Genomic DNA, 18914 nt, shown 5'->3' on the forward strand with positions numbered 1-18914 from the left:
AACTGGTTTCTAATTAGAGCAGAATCCAGCTGTCAGCCAGCGGAGGAATTATGAAATGCTAAAATCACCGGGGGCGATGGAGAACAATTAGCATTCTCAGCCCTAGCGCTGTTGTTGTCCTCTCCAAGTGCTGGGCTGCTTACCTTGCACATGCTAATGCTCTGTTCAACTGAGAGATCCTACGGGAGTTGCACATGACAAGAGAACAGCTTATTGCTTAAACTCTTCTGGGGTCAGCAAAAAGTCACGGAGGCCCCGAGTTTCTTCCCATTGAAGTCAACAATCAAAGGTTCAAAGCCAAGTGAGTCAGGTGGTGTGTTTCTGCGCAGCTCCGTTGGCTTTGGTGGCCTCGGCGAGATGTGCAGCCACTGAGGGCCTGATGCTCTGGCCTGGGAGGGAGTGGGGTTTTCAGGAAGCAGCTCAGGGCTTCTCATCAGCTTAGGCAAAGCCGTGTGATGCTGCCTAAAGGAAGCAGAGCCAAGCTGGGCTCTCGCTGCTGCTGTGCTGGGAGGAGGAATTGGAAGGGAGGGTGAAGACAGAGGGACAGAGCCAGGAGGTAATGGCTACAGCTGGGGTCTCCAGAGAATTGATACGGACAGAACAGCAGTAGTTGTTCATCTGGAGCTGGTCCAGACTTGTGATCCTGCGAAGCCTGTGGTAGGACCACCTGGATACATGCTGCATTAGCGCTTGAATTCGAGTTACAGTGGCTGCTGCCACCCACAACTGCGTGGAGCTCCATCCAGGAGGCAGCCAACCTGCCCCGCAGGAACGTGTAAGAGGCAGCCTGGGGAGATGTTATCCTATTCCGGTCTGTGGTTGTTATTGTTTTCTTAGTCTGTGCCTTCACTGTTTGGCTTTGTAAGAGCCTAGGAAACAAACTGAAAATATTGATACATTATGAATCGCTATTCATTTACAGCCTCCTTTGTATTAGCCCAGTTTGCTGTTAGATGTAATGCTTTGGCACAATCACCATATTCTGCCCACATGCCTAGAGTTAGAAGCCAGTCTTGTGAGACACAAGACACATGCATCTCCCATCAGCTTGAAAAGGTACTGGCAGGAAGACAAAGCAGCTTGAAAGAAGTTTCAATGTTATCTGAAAATTCAAAAAATCAAGAATGTGTTATAATTGGAAACAATCAGCAGAGATAATGCTGGACTCCAGGAGGGGGGAAAGAAGCAGCCAAAAGGTGACCTTGAGGGAGTGTGTATGTGTAAATACAGAAAGCACTGAGTGTTAGAAACGATGGTTGTTGCCTGGGACAACGATGACTCCTTGGACAGGCTGGGAAAGGAGAAAAAGTCATGCAAGTTCTGCTCTGCTGCTCTTGTTGCCCAAGTTGGATGTTAATTACAGGAAAGCTCAAGCCAACGAGTTGGATCTGAGCATCCTTGTCCAGATCCAAGTTTCATCCACTTGATTTTGTTCTTGTTTATATGGGAACAACTTGGCTAGCGTCGGTGCTTTTTGCAATGTTGCAAAATCAGTGGAAGTGGGCTCAGAACTTGGTCTGACCTGATCTATAGCAAGTCAATCCTACTGTGTCATATTAGAAACTCAAAGCTGAAGTCCTGCTCCCTCCTCCCAGGACTCCTGCTGGCAGGGAAACTTCTGAGATGTGGGGCTGTAGGGCACCCAATCATCCTCCTGTCCCTTAAGAATCTCCTGCAGGAACGAACCTACAAAGCGTATGCTGGACTCACCTGGTGTCATTGCTCTGTTTGGTTCATCCAAGTCCCCAAAACAGGATTGCTTTTCCACTGCTGTGCAGGAAACGTCACGAAAACCTCTGAGCAGAGCCAAGAGGCAAGCTCTGGGTGCTCAGATTTGACCCTTCTAGAAAATGCAGTGTGAGCTGAGAACTTGGGATCTGAACCTGGATGCTAACTCTGGCTCAGACCTAATGATACCAGGCCCCTCTCTTTTCTGGAGATGAGATAAACGTTGAAGAGCGCTCAGCGGTGTGTTTTTGTAAGGAATATGTATGGTCTTGGACAAGAAGATGAGTCACTATTGTGAGATGGTGCCTGGCTGTTACTGGAACACAGTAAAGTGGCTATATTAAGACTATACCAAGGAACAAGTGGAATAAGTATTTAAAGATGAAATGCCAGATTTCTTCACAAAGAGAAAATGTTAAGAGCTTTGTGACTTACTGTCTCCTTCCCAACATATACACGGAAAGTTTTACAGGAAAAGACTGATAAACCAAAAGAGCAAGGAACAGGGAAGAAAGCGTGTCCTACATGCAGCACCAGGAAAACAAATTGCAGTTCTTATTTGCTAATTAAATGCTGTGGTCTTGGTAGATAAGAGATACTGGTGCAAATTAAGAAGAGGTGTTTGTGTCCAAGGCTTGATACTGCAGGGTAGCGAGTGTCTTGGTGAAATACCACCCTTCAGCCCTGCACAATATAACAAGCTCAAAAATCATTTCTAGTCTTTAATTCATCTATTTTTTGACCCTAGTGGGTTGTGATTATTAATTAATTTTATAAACTATAGGTACACGTGAAGCAAAATCTTGGATATTTGCATATGAAATGAGTGCAGAGGCTACAGTAGGTGGATAGTGAATGGGATACCAAGTAACCACAGATGTTTGCTGGCCTGAAGGACAACTTGACTTCCATTAATGGTGATTATTAAGCACCTGTATCAACTTGGTAGGCTAGGACTAAAAGCTACCTCCTCTGTTCTGTACTGCAGAAACACCATGTCTTATGTTGGTGCAGAAATAAAGGTGGGCCCAGTTTATTGTTTTGCTTGGCTTGGGTGCTCTGTATGGGTTTGGGACAAATTTTGCCTTTGCTGGAGTCTGAAAGCTACTGAAAAATCAGGCAATGGGGCAAAATTTTCAAAACAAAATAGCCACCTCCCCCTTCAGCAGAGCAGCTCTCTGATTTCCGAACTTGGAACAGGGCTTAGAGCAGGGAGATGACATTACACACGGCCTGTCAGCACGCACTTACAGAGCCCAGGCAAAGCAAGACAGCGTCTCTCGTTACAGGTGAAAAAAATGTTTTTTTTAGCAAGGCTTTCGGAAGAGTTACAACCGCGTGCACAAGGCAGAAGACAGCATTTTTCTCTGCGTGTTATCAGCCATGTTTCCAGTGCACATGGTCCTATGCTGTAAATGGGGATGGGATGTCAGGCAAACAGGTAGTTTGTGCTTTGCTGGAGCCTTCCTCAGCCTCATCAGGGGAGGCCTGCCGAAATCCGAGATGTCAAAATCCAAGACCAGGTTCCCAATTAGGTGCAAGTTGGCCTGCATCCTTCGATGGAGCTATGCTGATTTATGCAAGCTGGGAAATCTGCTTCGTGGTGTGCCGGAACAGATAATATTTCCCTGCCTCGCTATTGGGGCAGGCAAATGGGGAAAAGATTATAATAAGGATGAAATTGTCGTGATGAATCTGATGAATTTGATGATTTTGAACAATAGCTTTGAAAATTCCTGTTCTCCTGGCTCACGGGGAGTATCACTTCTCAGGGCGGGGGGAACTGCTTCTGGAGAAGGGCACACCTTCTTCCAGCTCAGTTTTGGAGAAGTCTGTGCTCATTTCGTCAATCCCAATCAAACTATGCAATAAATCAAGTCATCAAGTGCACCTCCTGCTGATGTCTTCTGCACTTCATGGGAAGGTGCCAAAGCCTAAAAAAAACATCCAGCTGCCAACCACCCCAGGCTATGGGACTGATCCTTCATCAGGGCTGGTCTTCCAGGGCTTCCACCCTTGGTTCCGCTCTGGTGTCCTGCAGCTGCAATGTCCAGCAAGCCTGAGCACCACTGGAGAGGAAGAATCGCTGGGTTTCTCCTGGATTATCCTCCCCAAAAGGCTCCCGAGATCCAGGGATGTTAAGAGGACCTGCCAGCAGACCAAGCCAGGATTTGGATGCCTTCCACCCTTGCGTTGCTTCAGAGCTCCTCCTAAAACCGGGGCTGGCTCGCAGGTGTAGGACATTCCTGGCATGGTTCTGCTGAGGGAAGTGGGCTTTTGACAAGCTTTTGTGAAAAAAATGCAAAATAAAAGGATGTGACATAGCTGATTTAGTCACTTTAGGTTGGTAATTAGTAAAGATATGATGTAGCCTGATATTGTGGCAAGAAATGCACAATTAATTTGTGGGGCTCACCACCACGAGACACCGCTGAAGCCAACGAGCTTAATGATTTCAAACCCGGCCTGTAGGATTATGTGCACACAGTTGTGTTCAATTTGATTAGCTTGGGAAAAAAATCAAAACCACAGCAGTTTGGAAGAAATAAAAGCCTACATGTTTTGGTGCAGGACTGAAACCTGAGCTAGGGAGTAGAAGGAAGACAGGGAGATTTGTGACAGTTTATTCCATAACTTCCTGATTTGGGGTTTCTTCTTGGAAGTGAGATACCAGAGAACAGGGAAAACTGCTCCAAGCTGGCTGGGAAATTATCTAGGAACAGGCAGACCTAAACTCCTTGGCTTCAAGTGGCAGAAAGCCATTCCTTGCTCCTCCACTCACCTCCTGAGCAAAAACCACGGGCATTCACTAATGCTTTTGCTTATCGCAGCCTTCCCCCATCAGCAGATCTGAGCCGTGCACTTCGACTTGAACTTGACCACAAGTCAACGGGAGGCCTTGATAGATGGACAGATAGCTTGTGCGTGTCTTTCCAAGCCAGTTCCCTTCAGCAGGTGTTTGCTGTGTCTGAGGTTACTTTGTTTATATAACCCTTGTTCCATTTGGAAGGATGAAAAATATCACCCCCTTTTATTGTAAACAGACTCCGGTTCTCTTAAACACTAAAAGGAAAGGTTACAAGATTACTCAGAGCCTTCTCCCCACCGCCGCCGCCGCCACCTCGCTTTGCTCCCCGCTCGGGAAGAGGCCGAGGAGCCGACGTGGCCGCTGTGTGGGGTGTCCCATGGGTGCTGGTGAGGCAAAGGATGCTCCAGCCCAGGGTGCTGGGCTGCGTGGGGGGTCCCTGTGTGCCACCCCAGTTCCAGCTATCAGTTTTCATATAAGAGCTTGGATGAGCATCCAGGTTTTATCTCCCATTCCCTGCCAATAATTCCCATTTTGACATTTTTTTTCTTTTTTATTCTCCTTGCTGATTTGTTTTATTTCTTGATGAGCGGCTGTGAGTGGAAGCTCCATCGTGGGAAGGCAATGTTTCGTGACAGCAGCAGAAACAGGGATCTGTGTTGAGATAGTGACTTGCTGAGAAAGCAGGGCAAAGGCTGAGCTTGGTGCATGCATAAGGTGCATTTGGAAAAGAGATGGGAAGGATGGAGCCTGCTGGGTTAGGTGCACGATGCAGCGAAAACAGATGAGTAAGCCAAAACCAGGTGGCTTTACTGCAGTCCCAGTGACCGTAAGGCAGACAGAGCCTTTATGGTGTTACCCCAAGGCCAGGGCAGCCAGCCCCAGGGCTCAGGTTTCCCCCAGGCCCGGCGGATGGCCCCGGTGATGTGTATAAATGAGCTCTGCACAGAGCCTCTGCTCAAGTCCTCGAGAGAGGGGCATGAGCATCTGACAGGGCCTCCTAACATAAGGCATGTGTGCGTGAGCCGTGCTATGAATCATCGGGGCCTGGAACGGAGCTTTATTTAGGATGCAGAGTCAGAGAAAATTCCACCCTTGCCCTGGGAGTAGGAGAAAGCAGGTGTTTTTTTCCATAAACTGTCCTTAGCCCTAAAGTTAATGGCCATAAATTAAACAGGGGAGGGGAATAGCAGATGTTACTATAGGAATCCACATACTGTGTCTGAAGTCGAAGGCTAAATATAGATATTTTTTTCAAAAATTATTTTTTTCATCGAAATCCAAAGAAATGTCCGTACCTTTTTCCTTTCCGGTGGAGAGTCAGGTCACACCACTTTGAGGAACACACCTTTCTCCCTTCCTCCCCGGGCTGAAACATCCCTTGGCAGTGGTGTGAGCAAATGCTCAGTCCCACAGCTGGGCAGGCTGCACGCATCCTGCTGCCCCCGCTCCACCACCTGACTACTCCCAGCACATGCTGCAGGAGACTTGTCACAGCCTTTAGGTTGAAAGAAACCCTTGTATTCTTGATGAGATCTGATTTATCCCTTTTTTTTTTTTTCATAAAATCATCCGATTTCCCTTTTCCCATGCCCTGTCTCTGCTGAATCCCGGTCCAGCAGGGAGGATGCTGCACAGGGAGCCCAGCCAGCACCTACAGGTGCCCGGGCACCACCCTGCTCTTGCTGCACCCATGTCCCCAGCACCCACACGAGGCCACCCCATGCCACCTGCCCCACAGATCTCATCCCTGATGGGACACACTCGTGCAACATTTCCACCCCAGCCGTCCCTCGGTGACCTGGCCGTGGGTTGTGGCGCTGGGACAGCCACCCCAGACAGACCTCACCCCCATCTCGTATCCCTTCGCTCCCCCCTTCCTGCGGCCGGTTTACCTAATGGCCTGTATAAACACAGGAAACGTGGTTATTTTCCAAAAAGAATGAAAGAAAAAAGAAATCGGTGCACGGCTGTTTCGCAGGCAGCGCTCCATCGACAGGACGGGGCTGGTGGGGACACGGGGGGACACTGCAGGGGACAGCCAGCGTGCCATCCCTGGGGCTCTGCTTGGTATCACTGTGATGGCGGGGGGGAAAAAAAAAAAAAACAACAGAGAGCAGGACAAAGAGGGACTGGGGCAGTATTTAAGTTTTATCCACGTGGGCAGAGTGGTTTTGGGGCTACCACGTGGGTTTGGGGGGAGTGCTTTGCTATCCAGATTGCATGGAGAGCTGCATGTCAGAGGGCTTTTCTCGAAGAAAAGTGATCAAAGCTTTTTTTTCCTCAAATAAAAGGCGATGGTGGCATCCCACAGCCAGTTTTTGTCCTGCTGGGCTCTGCCACCACTGTGTAAACAAACGGGGAAACTGAGGCACGCTGGAGGGGCGTTATGGGAAGGGCAAAACAGCTCCCTGGTGCCACCCGCCCTCAGCCCTCGCCGGATCAAACCACAGCTGCTCTCTTTGCTCCGCCAGCAAATCCTTGCGGCTGTGCATAACACAAAAACAGGGGCCTAGAGGACAGGGTGATGGGCTCCGCGTGTCCCCCTCCTTGCAGGCTGCCTTCTGCCTGCCCGTGTCCTGCTGGGGCAGGAGGGGATGCTGCTGACCACAGACACAGCCTCGGCTCTGCTCTTCTGCCTAAATTGCTTTAAATCATTTTCTTGCAGATTGGGCTGGGCACGAGGGACTGCTGTGGTCCCCCCCATCTTCGGCTGCCCCTTGGGACCTTATTTCCAGGTGCTTTTCCTGGTAGCTCTGCTTCTTTCCCATGCACTGCAACTCCCGGCTGCAACAAACCAGGCAGGAGGAAAGGAAGGGGAGGAAGAAAGAAAAAAAAAAAAAAAAAGAAAAGGAAAGAAAAAACCAAAAGCCCTGGGGCTAAACTGAAGCCATTAGTAGCCTCGAACTGATGACAGCGCAATAAATTACTAATTAACCTTCAGGGCGAGTTCAACACCTTGGGGATAAGTGTGAAAACACGGAGTAATAAGCCCTGACAAAGGCAGGGAGCTGCAGCTCCCGCCGGGCCGGGGCACACGGCGCTGCCTTCGAGGCAGGAGGTGCTGGGCGGCTGCAGGGCGGGCAGGGAGCACAAAAAGGGGGGGCATGGGGCTGGGGTCTCGGTCCTGAGGCCAGAAGGAAAATATCAGCATTTTTGCCTTGTTGTGTGTTTTCTTGTTTGTTTGTTTTTTGTTTTTTTTTTTTTCCAAATTGCATCTTTCTAGGATGTCTGTTAAAAAAAATAATAATAAATAAATAAAATAAATAAATACAAATGGAAAGAAATAAAAATGGAAATAAAAATAAAATAAAAATAAAAATGAAAAAATAAAATAAAAATAAAAATAAAAATAAAAATAAAAATAAAAATAAAAATAAAAATAAAAATAAAAATAAAAATAAAAATAAAAATAAAAATAAATAAAAAAGAGCCATTCGACTATGGGAAATGTCTTCAGTTGCAGAGGACTGGCTCTGGGGGATTTTGCTGCTGTTGCAATCACACTGTCCGATCAGAGCATCGCACCCACTCCTGGCCGTGGGTTTGCCAGGGCAGACGATTACCTTGAAGCCTGTGGCCAGCCCCAGATTTGAACCCTAGCCCTAGAGTAATTTGCTCTTGCAGAGATTTCAGCACAGAAATATTTAGCTATCAATGCTGTGCAGTGCCGTGATTCAGGCAATCTACCTCATTAGAAGAGACAATCATGAATTCCAAAAGACTTTATATATATATATATATATATAATTTTATATATGTGTATCCTTTTTTGCATTGCAAGAAGCGGAAGATGGTAATTACCCCAACCTGAGCCCGCTCCCTGCAGGTTTTCTGTGGTTGTTCCTTGGATTTACTCCCCGGCGAGGGGGGAAATGCAATCCCGACCACCCACGGAGCACACGGCTCTCTTGGAGACGCGACGGTGGCGGGGCCAGAAGCTGCGACGGCCGGGGACTGCGACAGGACCCCTGCCTCTGCCCCGGGGAAGGATGAAGCAGCCTGATGCTACGGGCAGAAAAGGGCAGCAGGGCTCTTTCCACATCAGGAGAAAATAAAAAAAAAAAAAAATACAACATTCAATCTTTCAGTTCTTGCTGAAGGAGAAGCCCCAAACCAGTCCTTACAGCCAAGAGCTCCCCTTCTCTTTTTGATTCCCCTTCTGGTGCTGGGGCAAGTATTTGCAAGGTTCATTCTTTGGCATCTCACTGCTGATCGAGCAGGGGGCTTTGCCAATAGTATTGCATCAAAGTCTTTTCAGTTGTAATGGTGTATGACATTTCTGAGACCAGATATGGCTCAACTAATCATATTTTAATAGCCCTACCTTTTAGGAACGGACTGGCTCGGAGTGTACAGAGTAATATTTTAATTTCTGAGCTCTGATGAGCATAATTTTGAGCAGGTATTCAGTTTCTGTATGTTATAAATCGTGCTCCCAGATGTTCAATGCCAACGGGCTATAAAGAGCAACTGCACAAATATAATATTTAATACTGAATGTCAGTTTGGGTGTTCCACTCAATTTCCTGGAAAGATCTTTAAACTCGTCTTATTTAGCTTGAATACCCAATCAGTTCCATACTCCAGCCCGAGCTATGTAATTCCGCATAACTAAGTTCTCTAATTTCTGAGATGCAAATGTAGAGCAGATGTAAAAGGGGAGTGGAGGGAAGGGGGGATGTTCCTGCGCTTTCAGCAGCCCTGGTTATCAGTGCCGCTTGGATCAGAGCGTGAAGGGGCTGTCAGGCTCTGCAAAAAGCACAGACCCCGGATGCTCTGGAGCCTAAGCCAGGGCTGTTGGAGAGGACTTGGGACAAGAAAATAGTGTGTGCCCTGAGAAATCAGCCAGCTAGCATGGCAGGTTTGTAGTGGGAATAAATGTTGGACCTGTCCTTCTAGCAAAGCCCCATCCTGGTAGATAAACCGGAGCTATTGTGCAGGCTGAAGGAGCACTGGAGGTAAGTCGCAGTGAGCTTCTGGCTTTCTCGGTAGTGAGATGGGACAGGGAAGGAGCTGTGATCCGCTGGGACTTCTCCCAGGTAGGCAGAGACTGTCTCCTTGCTGTCTGCCTGAGCTGTGCTGTCCCACGTGTCCCCATCCATCCGTGGCCATCAGCTATCTCACTGCCCATGAGCAGCACCCATGGGCAGCCAGAACAGCATCAATCACTGCCCGTACAGCCTCTAGCGCTGCCACTGTCCTGATGTCACCCATGCCATAGTGACAGGCACCGACAAAAGCAGAAGAAACCCCTTTCCTTCCTCTCCCCTGCCAGCCCAAAGCTGTCTCCTGCAAACCCTACAGCTCCCATCCCGAGGTTTTATGGGTCAAACCCAGCACACTCCCACCGAGCCTGTCCACAGGGGTCAAAATTAGGGAAAAGGGTCCCAAGGGAGATGGGCCACCCGGGCTAAGGGCTGGCTGGTCCGGCAGGGGGCAGGGGGGGGCGTGGTGCCCCCCGGCAGGGCTGGAAGCTTAGCAGCTGCCACCGCAGCGCAATCCATCACCACGGGCTCTTTGAGCTCGGTGAAGTTATTTGACCTTCTTTTTTTTTCTGCTTTAAAAAGAAATACAATAAAAATGTGATTCTGGCTACAGCTTCTAAAGCAGAACTGACCAAATACCATATATAGTATCGACTAAGGACAGCCACAGACTTCCTTCCATCTTTTTAAGCCATCCCCCTTCCTCCAACACCATCCAAGTTGCATTAATCATGGGCTTCTTCAGCGCAAGCGGGATTAATCTGCCCTCCCGCCATTTCCCTGATGTTTTTCAGCGAATGTTGGATGCACGCAGGGATAGTGTGCACCTCACAGGCACAGCAGCCATGGGATGCAAAGGAAACAGTAGCTATTTCTATCGGGTCAAGCCGCAGGGTGTTTCCTGCTCCTCCAAGCAGATCAGTCCCAGGTGGTCACAGCCCCGTGCGCGCTTAGGTCAAAAAATGTTCACTTTCTCCATGCTCAGCGCTTGCTTGCCAAGAAGACAAACTGTTTTGCTGAGCGACCCATCCTATTCCTTTGGTTTAAACATCTCAGCGGCCTCAAAAGCTGCTTCTGCATCCAGCCTTTAGGCGTTGGTTCCGAAAAAAAAATTCAGAAAAGGCTTCTGAAACTGAGCTGGCTGAGCGCAGACACCCCGTGCAAGGAGATGGCGTTTGGAGTTTGCAGAGGGAAAGGCTTTGGGGATTCATTTGTGCCTCAGTGAGTGGGTCGGATTATTAATTATTACATTTCTGCCTGGATTCATCCTGGATTATTCTCACCTCTTTGTCTAATCCACTGAAATTTCTGTCTGTGATGCGTTCACAAATGTACCCCCCCCCTCCAAACCACACCTCAGGGTGCTCTGCCACCAACACACAACCCTGGGGCTGTGGTAGAGCTGCCTTGCCTTCATCCCACTCTTCTTCATCACCGGCTACTGCTGAGCAAGTTGCTAGCCCCGTCGCTGGTGCAGGGATGGAGGCAGGGAGGTGTCAGGGACTGCACTGCTCACTACCTGACAGCATCTGCGGCTCTCAGGGAGTCGCTTCCTTTTCGTGTTCCCAAATGCATTTGCCTGAGAACTCCTTGCAGATGTGCTCAGTGTTAAGCTGACGTGTGAGGTAATGCATGTATTCGTGAACTGTAAAAAGGAAAAAAAAAAAAAAAAAAAAAAAAAAAAAGCGCTCTGTGCTTTATCTGAGCTAATCACAGTCCTTCTATCACATGGGGGACATGGGTCCTTCATGTCATGGTCTGGTGTTGTTACAAACAAAACCCTTTAAAATGTCTTTTTCTCTCTCTTTTTTTTTTTCTCTCTTTGTTTTCTCTTCCTTTTTTTTTTTTTTTTTAATTTTAATGGGAAAACTACTCATGTATTCTGCCACATGAAAGTAGATGTGCCTTCATTTGTGGCCGTGCTGATTACAAAGCCTCGGAGATCTTTAATTAAATCGCTTGGGTTTTGGGTACTCCTTTCAAAGGGAGCCATCAAAATAGCATTTGTGACTCATTACAATTATAACGGTGATGCTATCGTCTTCGCCTTCCTACATGACTCGTTTTGATCAAAACCTCTGCGTGTCGTGCATACCTTGGGCAGCCGTGAGCCTGCACCTCTGCTGCCTGGGGCAGGGCACGGCCGGCCTTGGCGTGTCGGAGGGAGCCGTGCTCATCTCCAGCTGGTTTGTCGCTCTGCTGAGAGCCGTGGCGTCGAGATGCTTTGCATCCAAAAGCCCCAAAGTGACCCAAACATGGGCAGAATTTATTCTGGGTATATCTGTGGCATCAGGATGTCCTGAAGGCGTGTTGCAATCAGCGTGCTTGTAGTGTCTTCTCTTGCTCAAAACTCTCCTCCAGGTGGTTTGTCTCCTTTTTTTTTTTTTTTTTTTTTATATATATATATATATATTTAAAAGCAAGGGTTTATATATATATATATATATTTTTTTTTTTTTAAAAAAAAAGCAGGGTAAATCAGTGTCCACATTGCTCACTCTATGCTTCCCCAGCCTGGCCAAGGACCAGCCCTTGTTCCTCTGCAGCCAGGCAGGGGACAGCGCACACCCTCCTGCCGTTACTCCTGCTGCAGAGAGGATGCAGACAGGTCCCTTCCCTTCTGCCTGGGGCTCGGGGAAGGTCGTGGCTGCAAACCGAACGGGACCACGAGGGCTCATGAGCATGCAGGCTTATTTTATCAAAGCTTGAGGATACCCTGAATGCATATCACTCATTTGTCCGTGGTCCTTGTGGCAAGGAGGAGTGGCAGGTCCCTCTTCCACTGCCGTTTCCACCTATTTATGCTGGGGATGAAGCAGTGCTGGCCCTGATGCCGTCACAGGAGTGAGGATCGCCGCTGATACGTGTGCCCTCAAGTTTGTTTTCTGATACCAGGGGACATCCCTGTTGCCTGGCGAGTGGCATGTGGGTACAATCAGTCTCAGGCAATTTATTTTACTGCCCTGTGTAAACACAGTGCTGAAATTGTCACTCTGATTTAGGAGGTGCCAGATTTTTCTGTTAGTCATTTTTTTCCTTTTTTTTTTTTTTTTCTTCTTTCTCGACACCTTCTGCTCCATCTCTGGAGCAGCACTTCACGAGCAGCTTTCCCCCAGGATTTCCCTGGTCCTCGGATGTGCTTGCGAGGTGTGAGCTCTGCCTCCCAGCCCACGTTAGGTGTTTTCTAGGAGACTGGCAAGAAGGAGAGGGCAAAACTGTTTTTCACCCGGCAACCATTTTGTGCACTGAAAACTGGAAGTATCATTTTAAATGAGCCACTCGGAGAGATGTGATCACCCAAATACAGATGAAATCACTTAAAAATTTTGAAACTGGCAACCTCGTATATTTTAATTATAGACTGCAGTGATATTCTGCTGAAAGCAATTATGTTGTAGCTCTTCCCACACACACAGGCAGTCCCAGTTGTGCTCCACAAAAACTAGTGGTTAAGCAAATCAAGCATCACGTATTCTTTTTTTTTAAGAAAAAAAAAATATATTTTTGTTCAGCCCTTTGAAATAAGGCAGAGATTCACTGTTCTGGACATGGCCTCATTGCACATATGTGGTGTGTTTGGGTGAATGAATGTAGGTGCATTGACTGCAGCAGCAGAAGGATGGATCTACCACCAGGACTGCCTTTTCCCCACCTTTTGAATGGCCTCTTGTTTTTACCATGAAAACGGCCGTCCCTGCTTCGTCAGGGCTTTTCAAACTTGCTAGGGCCAGAAAAGATACCTCTGTTTAGAAGCAGAGAAACGATCCACTAAAAAGTTTCAAACGCAAGGATATCCATTTCACCGGGCTTCACTGGCCAACAAGCGTGGCTTGCTGAAATGTGGTCGAGACGCTCAGATACAGTTCATGCTACTGATACCCCTTGCTCTCCCGTCAAAATTAGCCCGGATGAATGGGGCCTTTTGTAGTTGGGAAAGAAACAGGCAGAAATCACAATAATCTCTTTCTAGCCGGGCTTCTCCAGTGCAGGGTGAGCCGACGGCTCTGCCCGGTGCTGTAGAAGAAGGAAAACAGCAATTTCTCAGCGGTTTCCTTGGCATGTTGGAAACTGAAGGCGATCTTCTCTCCTGCTGCCCGTTGCACCTCGGGCTGGGCGCTCCCGTTGACTCCGTTCCAGCCGTGCAAGCATCACGGGGCTGTGGGATGGCAATCGCATCCCTCACGGACCTGGCCGAGAGGGTCAGTCCCCATCGATGTCCCCTGGCTGGGAAAGCTGGTGGCTTTCCGTGCACGTGTCCCCTGCCAGAGCCTTCGCTCCCAGTGAGGAGTTAGGCTTCTTTCCTGTTATTCTAAAACTAAGTACTTTGCACATTTGGAAAGAATAATTAAATAATGGTCTGAGTGACGGTCTGTGGTTGGAGTTAATTTCTTCCAGTTCTCAAAGTGTCTAATTACACTTTCTTCAACGCTAACTGTACGGGTTGTTTCAAAGCTGCAAAGATCTCTTGTTTAAAAAAAAAAAAAAAAAAAGGAAGATGAAGAGGAGAAAAACCTCAGTTCATCCAGAGTAAAGGAGTCTGGGGACAGAAGGGTAGCCCAAACGTCTTCTGATTTCAGCACAGCTCATGGTTCTGTACATCTCCCTATGAAATCCTTGAAGGAATAGAAATGACAGTCTAGTGCTGCCTGATGTAAATCCAGGTTATCCCTTTTATACAGTTTGCATTCCCTGACTTAAAGCCCCTCTGTCTTTAACGTAGACCTGTGTCAAGTGAAGACACAGCCACTGGAACCTGGTCACATTTAGGGACCTTCTTGTAGTGGCTAATTGACGATCAACACAGCTTTATGCAGACTTCCTACAGGACAGGCAGGAACACTGTTTCGAGGTGTATTTCTACCTCTTTGCCACGGGCCATTTAGAAAAACAAACACACCCTACGGCTGATTTTTCCAGTGACGGTTTGAAATGCTTTAGATGGGTGTCGGGGGAGATGAGAAGGGCAGAGCCAGTGGGGCTGTGTGGCCAGCTAGTGAAGCACGTTGCCTTCTGTGCCCAAGGGACAAGCCCCAGGACCTCAGTGGCGTCGTGGCCACACTCACGACCAGTGCTGAGCATCACATCAGCCCCAATCACAGCAAGTTTTTACCCACCATTGGCTTTGGCCGTGCTCAAACTAGGGATTTCATGGTTCCCAGGTCTTTGCCCCACTATCAGACCGCGGAGGGGATAAGTAACGTGGAAAGCTGGTGGGACGGGTGCCTGGCAGTGCACGTGGCTTTGTTTTTGGGGCTGGTTCGATGCCTGATGCTAGGCTGTCTGACTTCTCCAAGGGATGGATGCACCTGGTTTGAACGGTGGCCTACGGGAGGAGATGTGGTATCCTCCGAGAGCGGGCGAGCTCACGTTGTGATTTATTTTTCTTTCCTGGGGTTTGTGACTGCATCAGACGGGAGAGAGGAAGTGAAGGTTTGTTCTTTCTAAAGATTTATTTCGTTACATCTGCAACAAGTCAAGAAGAGAACAGGGTAGAAAGGCTTTTGGTTTTGGGCCTGGAACAAAGCTCAGTACTTGAGATAAACAAATGGGGGAAAGGAATTATCAAAGAAAGAGCTGGCCACAGACTCTGTTATGAGCTTTATTGTAACAGGCTGAGAAACTCTGGTAACTTGAACCAAAGTGAAAGCGGACTGGACTCCGCAGGGTGAAAGGAAAAGCAGATGATGGAGGTACCTTGAAGAAGAAAGTGCTCTGTCTGCCTGCCTACCCGTCTTCGTGAGTCTCCTGTGTTGCTCTTCCACGTGGAGATGGACATGGAAAATATTTCATGGTGCAGGTGAGAGGACCCAGAGGATGTGCAAGGTGCGTGATGTGCCCAGCTGCTGCTGACAGCTGTGCACGAGCTGTGTATGCACCTGACTCTACTGATTTATCTAGGAAATGCAGCAGTGAGGTTTTCGTAGCATCAGCAAGCACTGAGACACACGAGCACAAGATAAATTGTAGGTATTGATGTGGCATCACGTCCCAGTGTGCTGTACCTGCCAGGTGTGATGTGCTGTACATGCTGTGGAGACAACACAGGTGGTGTGGCATACATTTCCTACACAAGATTTCTCTGCAAAATTGTCAAGCATTTAATCGCAAAAGTATTTCCAGACCACGATGGCACCTTCTCCAAGTGTCCTCTTTGGCAAGCAGGTGCTAATAATAATTCCTATGTAGTGCTGAGGCCAGTCTAGGAGCTGAACTACTGCAAGTAGGCCAGCAGAGATGGTGAGAAATAAACGATCGGAGAGATACAGCATTTGGTCACAGAACAGAGTTTATTTCTCTGTGGGGGAAAAAAAGAAAAAAAAAAAAAAAAAAGGAAAAATGATGAAGCCTTCATTTCCACAGTGTTAAATTAACAACAGCAAAAACAACTCAAACGAATAAACTGCATGCTAAGTAAATTTAAAGGAATTACTATGAAATGAATGCCAGCTTGCTTTGTTAGTGCCTGCACATGCAGCCAGCAACCCCCCTGTAGCATTTCCCAAAAAACTCAGAGGATCATGCCAGTCCCTGCTCCCCCCTGCACAGCTGTAGGGCCGTGGTGTCCCCAGAGGAGCTCCTCCAGCAGAGATAACCCCACTGCAGCCCCGTTACCTGTGCTCCTTATCTTGCTGATATCCTATCAGCCCTGCTCACGGTGAGGCTGGCGAGATAGCAAAGTGGGGCAATTAGCAGTAATTAGCGGTACCCTGGGGCACAGCAGGTCTGTGTCACCCAGTTCTTCTAGAGAAGACGATAGGGTTGGGTGGCCATGGGGCTGGAAATCAGGGCGGGCTTTGTGCTGCCAGTTCTCTTCTATCACCGTGCACGGTGGGGCTGGGTTTGGGGGCAGAGCCCTGGGGTAAACGTGGGGATGGTGAAGGTGGCCTCACCCTGGGGACGGGAGGATGCACGGGAGGCTCACACCTCCAGAAAGTGCACAGCCGGGCCACCCCATGGCGTTGTTGAGGCATTAATCCTACTAAAACCAGGCGGGCTGGTCGTGCAAGTGATGGTCCATGACATCTGGACCATGAGGCACCTTGCTGGGAGCTGCCAGGATGAGGAAATCTCAGGATGGTGGGAGCTTTGGGGAACAGGAAAAGTCAAGTTTTCCTTTAGTGCCATGTCACTGGGGACTACCTAAAGCAACAAAACCCTAGAGCTGACTCTGTCATCAGTACGCCCTAATAGAAGAGGGGAAAACCTCCGTAAATATGAGTTTTGGGTCATCTGGGGCACACACAGGCTGACTTGCAGTGCAGCCCACATCGAGGCGGGCTGCCCCCATCACTTGCTCCAAAAACTGGCTTTTCCTACACCTTCCAGGCACTCACCCAGGGGGTGAGGGCTGTCCTGTCTCCACCCGCAGCCCGGTCCTGCAGCAGGGTCAGGGTGGGATGCCTCCACCCCACACGGCTGGCACCCGATCGAAGCCTGGTGCACGACATCCCCAAATGAGCAGCGTGGCCGTGGCAGTCGCTGGAGTTGCTGGCCAGAAACCTATAAAGCAGAAGGGAAATTGTTTTGGTGGCAGAACTACAAATACTCAATAAAGCGCAGCTTGTTTCAGTGCTTTTTTATGTGGTTCTGTGCTGACTTCTCGTCCCCTAATTCACAGCAGAAGTGAAGCAGAGTGTAGCAGAGATTGAGCATGAATCCTTCGCTTTTCGTTAATGGGAACAATTACAGCAGTTTCTTCTTTTTCTTTTGCCAAGCTGTGATATGAAATAATTTGCTGGGTTCCTGTTTCCATAGAAACAATTAGTTTCATACTATTTTTATATTACACATCAATGAAATGATTAACTAAGTAAAGGCCAACACTTCGTAAACGTATTGTCTCACGCAATAATCATGGAGCTACCAAGTGCCACAGCTAAACGTGCTTGAAGTGCAAGGAAACCAAATCCATAAAGCCCTTACCAGTGTGTGAGTATTTATTGATCTGATGTGGCATGTGCTTCATGAGCCAAAAATACCCCAAATTTCAAACATTGGTGTTCAGGTGCCGTAGGGCATGCTGACTTTTGTGGAAGTTCCCAGTTTCTCTGAGGGTCTGGGTGCCTCGATTCATCTCTAGGGAAGGGTTTAGGGACCTGCTGGGTGATGCAGATGGATTTCAGCTGCCGGTGATGCTGAGAGCTGCCATCCTGCAGGCAGAGGAAAGCCAAGGGCGGATGGCTTGCCCCGTGGTTGGTGTGCTCACAGGGACGTGCCTGGTCCCCAGCCTTTCTCCAAGGACTTGATGCATATTTTCTCCTTAAAACAAAATATACAAAGAGTCCGCCCGGCACGGAGTGGAATTCAGGGCTCTGCCCGCTCCCTCCCGAGCACATCTGGGAGCCTTTCCCTCGCAGAGCCGAGCAGCTGCACCGCCGGGGAGGGCGGAGGGAGGGAGAGAGGGAGGGAGACTCCCATGCGCTGTCACGGGGGAAAGCGAGGGCTGAAATGGGAACTGCTTTCAGGGACGCTGTGGTGGGTGGCTTGGCCCCGAGGCTGCTCGCTTGGGTAGGGATGGGACTGCTGGGGATGGCGCCCAGCCCCGGGGAGGTGCAGCCTGGGCTGAGCAATGGACAGGGCTGGCTTCCCGGACAGCAGGCTTAGTAATTCAGTCCTGAAAATGAGCCACTCGCTCCGAAGGCTCAGTAGGAGTTAGGGTAGCTCGCTTTAATGAGTAGTTAGGGAAGAATTCACTGTGCAACCCACTCTGTTGGACAATGAAACCTTATTTCACTGGACAATGGCCCGGAGTCTCCATCTCCTATGTCGAGACCAGCCCTGATAGGAAAGGAAGTGACATTTTCCTCTTCACTTGGGAAAGATTTATACACAAGTGGCTGTGCAAAAAGTAATGACCCGTTTTCAGTTTAGCAGTTTAAGAAAATCAGAATTTTGCTTGGAACATTCCCTCTTTATTGAAATGCGTCCTGGTGTGATGCACATACAAGTAGCCTCGTCAGACACAGGACAGACCGTGCTCAGAAACCCCTTCTGCAGCTATTTCATGGATGAAGCCAGTTACTTGCTCCTTCCAAACAGATGCAGACAGAAATGTTAGAGAGCGACTTCGCCTAAAATAACTTTTTTCCCTAATTCCAAAGGACAATTTCCATGCAGGGGAGAAGGCTTCCTCAATGCGTACGAAATGGACCCTGGCTGTCCGTTCGGTGCAATAGTATCCTCTTTAATCCTTTCTGCTGACAAGCTAGGATGCGGTGAATCACCACAACACAACACCAAAAGAAAAGAAATGCTCTGTGCTGGGTGAAAGCACTACGCAGAGCTGTGTCTCCACCCAGATGAGAGGGACATCCATCTCCTTCTCTCTGACAGAGCCGTTTCCCCTGCGTTTCCCCATTTCGTATGGCTTTTCTGTTTGTATTTTTTTAGCC

General features: G+C 48.6%; 1 long non-coding RNA gene across 1 annotated transcript; it reads right to left on the reverse strand.

Annotated features, from left to right (window-relative positions):
- Positions 1–15108: 15108 nt before the first annotated feature.
- Positions 15109–17743, reverse strand: LOC136791802 (uncharacterized). The gene is made up of 2 exons (XR_010834596.1): positions 16857–17743; positions 15109–15817 (listed from the first exon to the last, which is right to left on the reverse strand). It is a non-coding gene; the product is annotated as an uncharacterized lncRNA (long non-coding RNA).
- Positions 17744–18914: the final 1171 nt, after the last annotated feature.

Source organism: Anser cygnoides, chromosome 12 (assembly GCF_040182565.1).
Source record: "Anser cygnoides isolate HZ-2024a breed goose chromosome 12, Taihu_goose_T2T_genome, whole genome shotgun sequence".
Taxonomy (NCBI): Eukaryota; Metazoa; Chordata; class Aves; order Anseriformes; family Anatidae; genus Anser; species Anser cygnoides.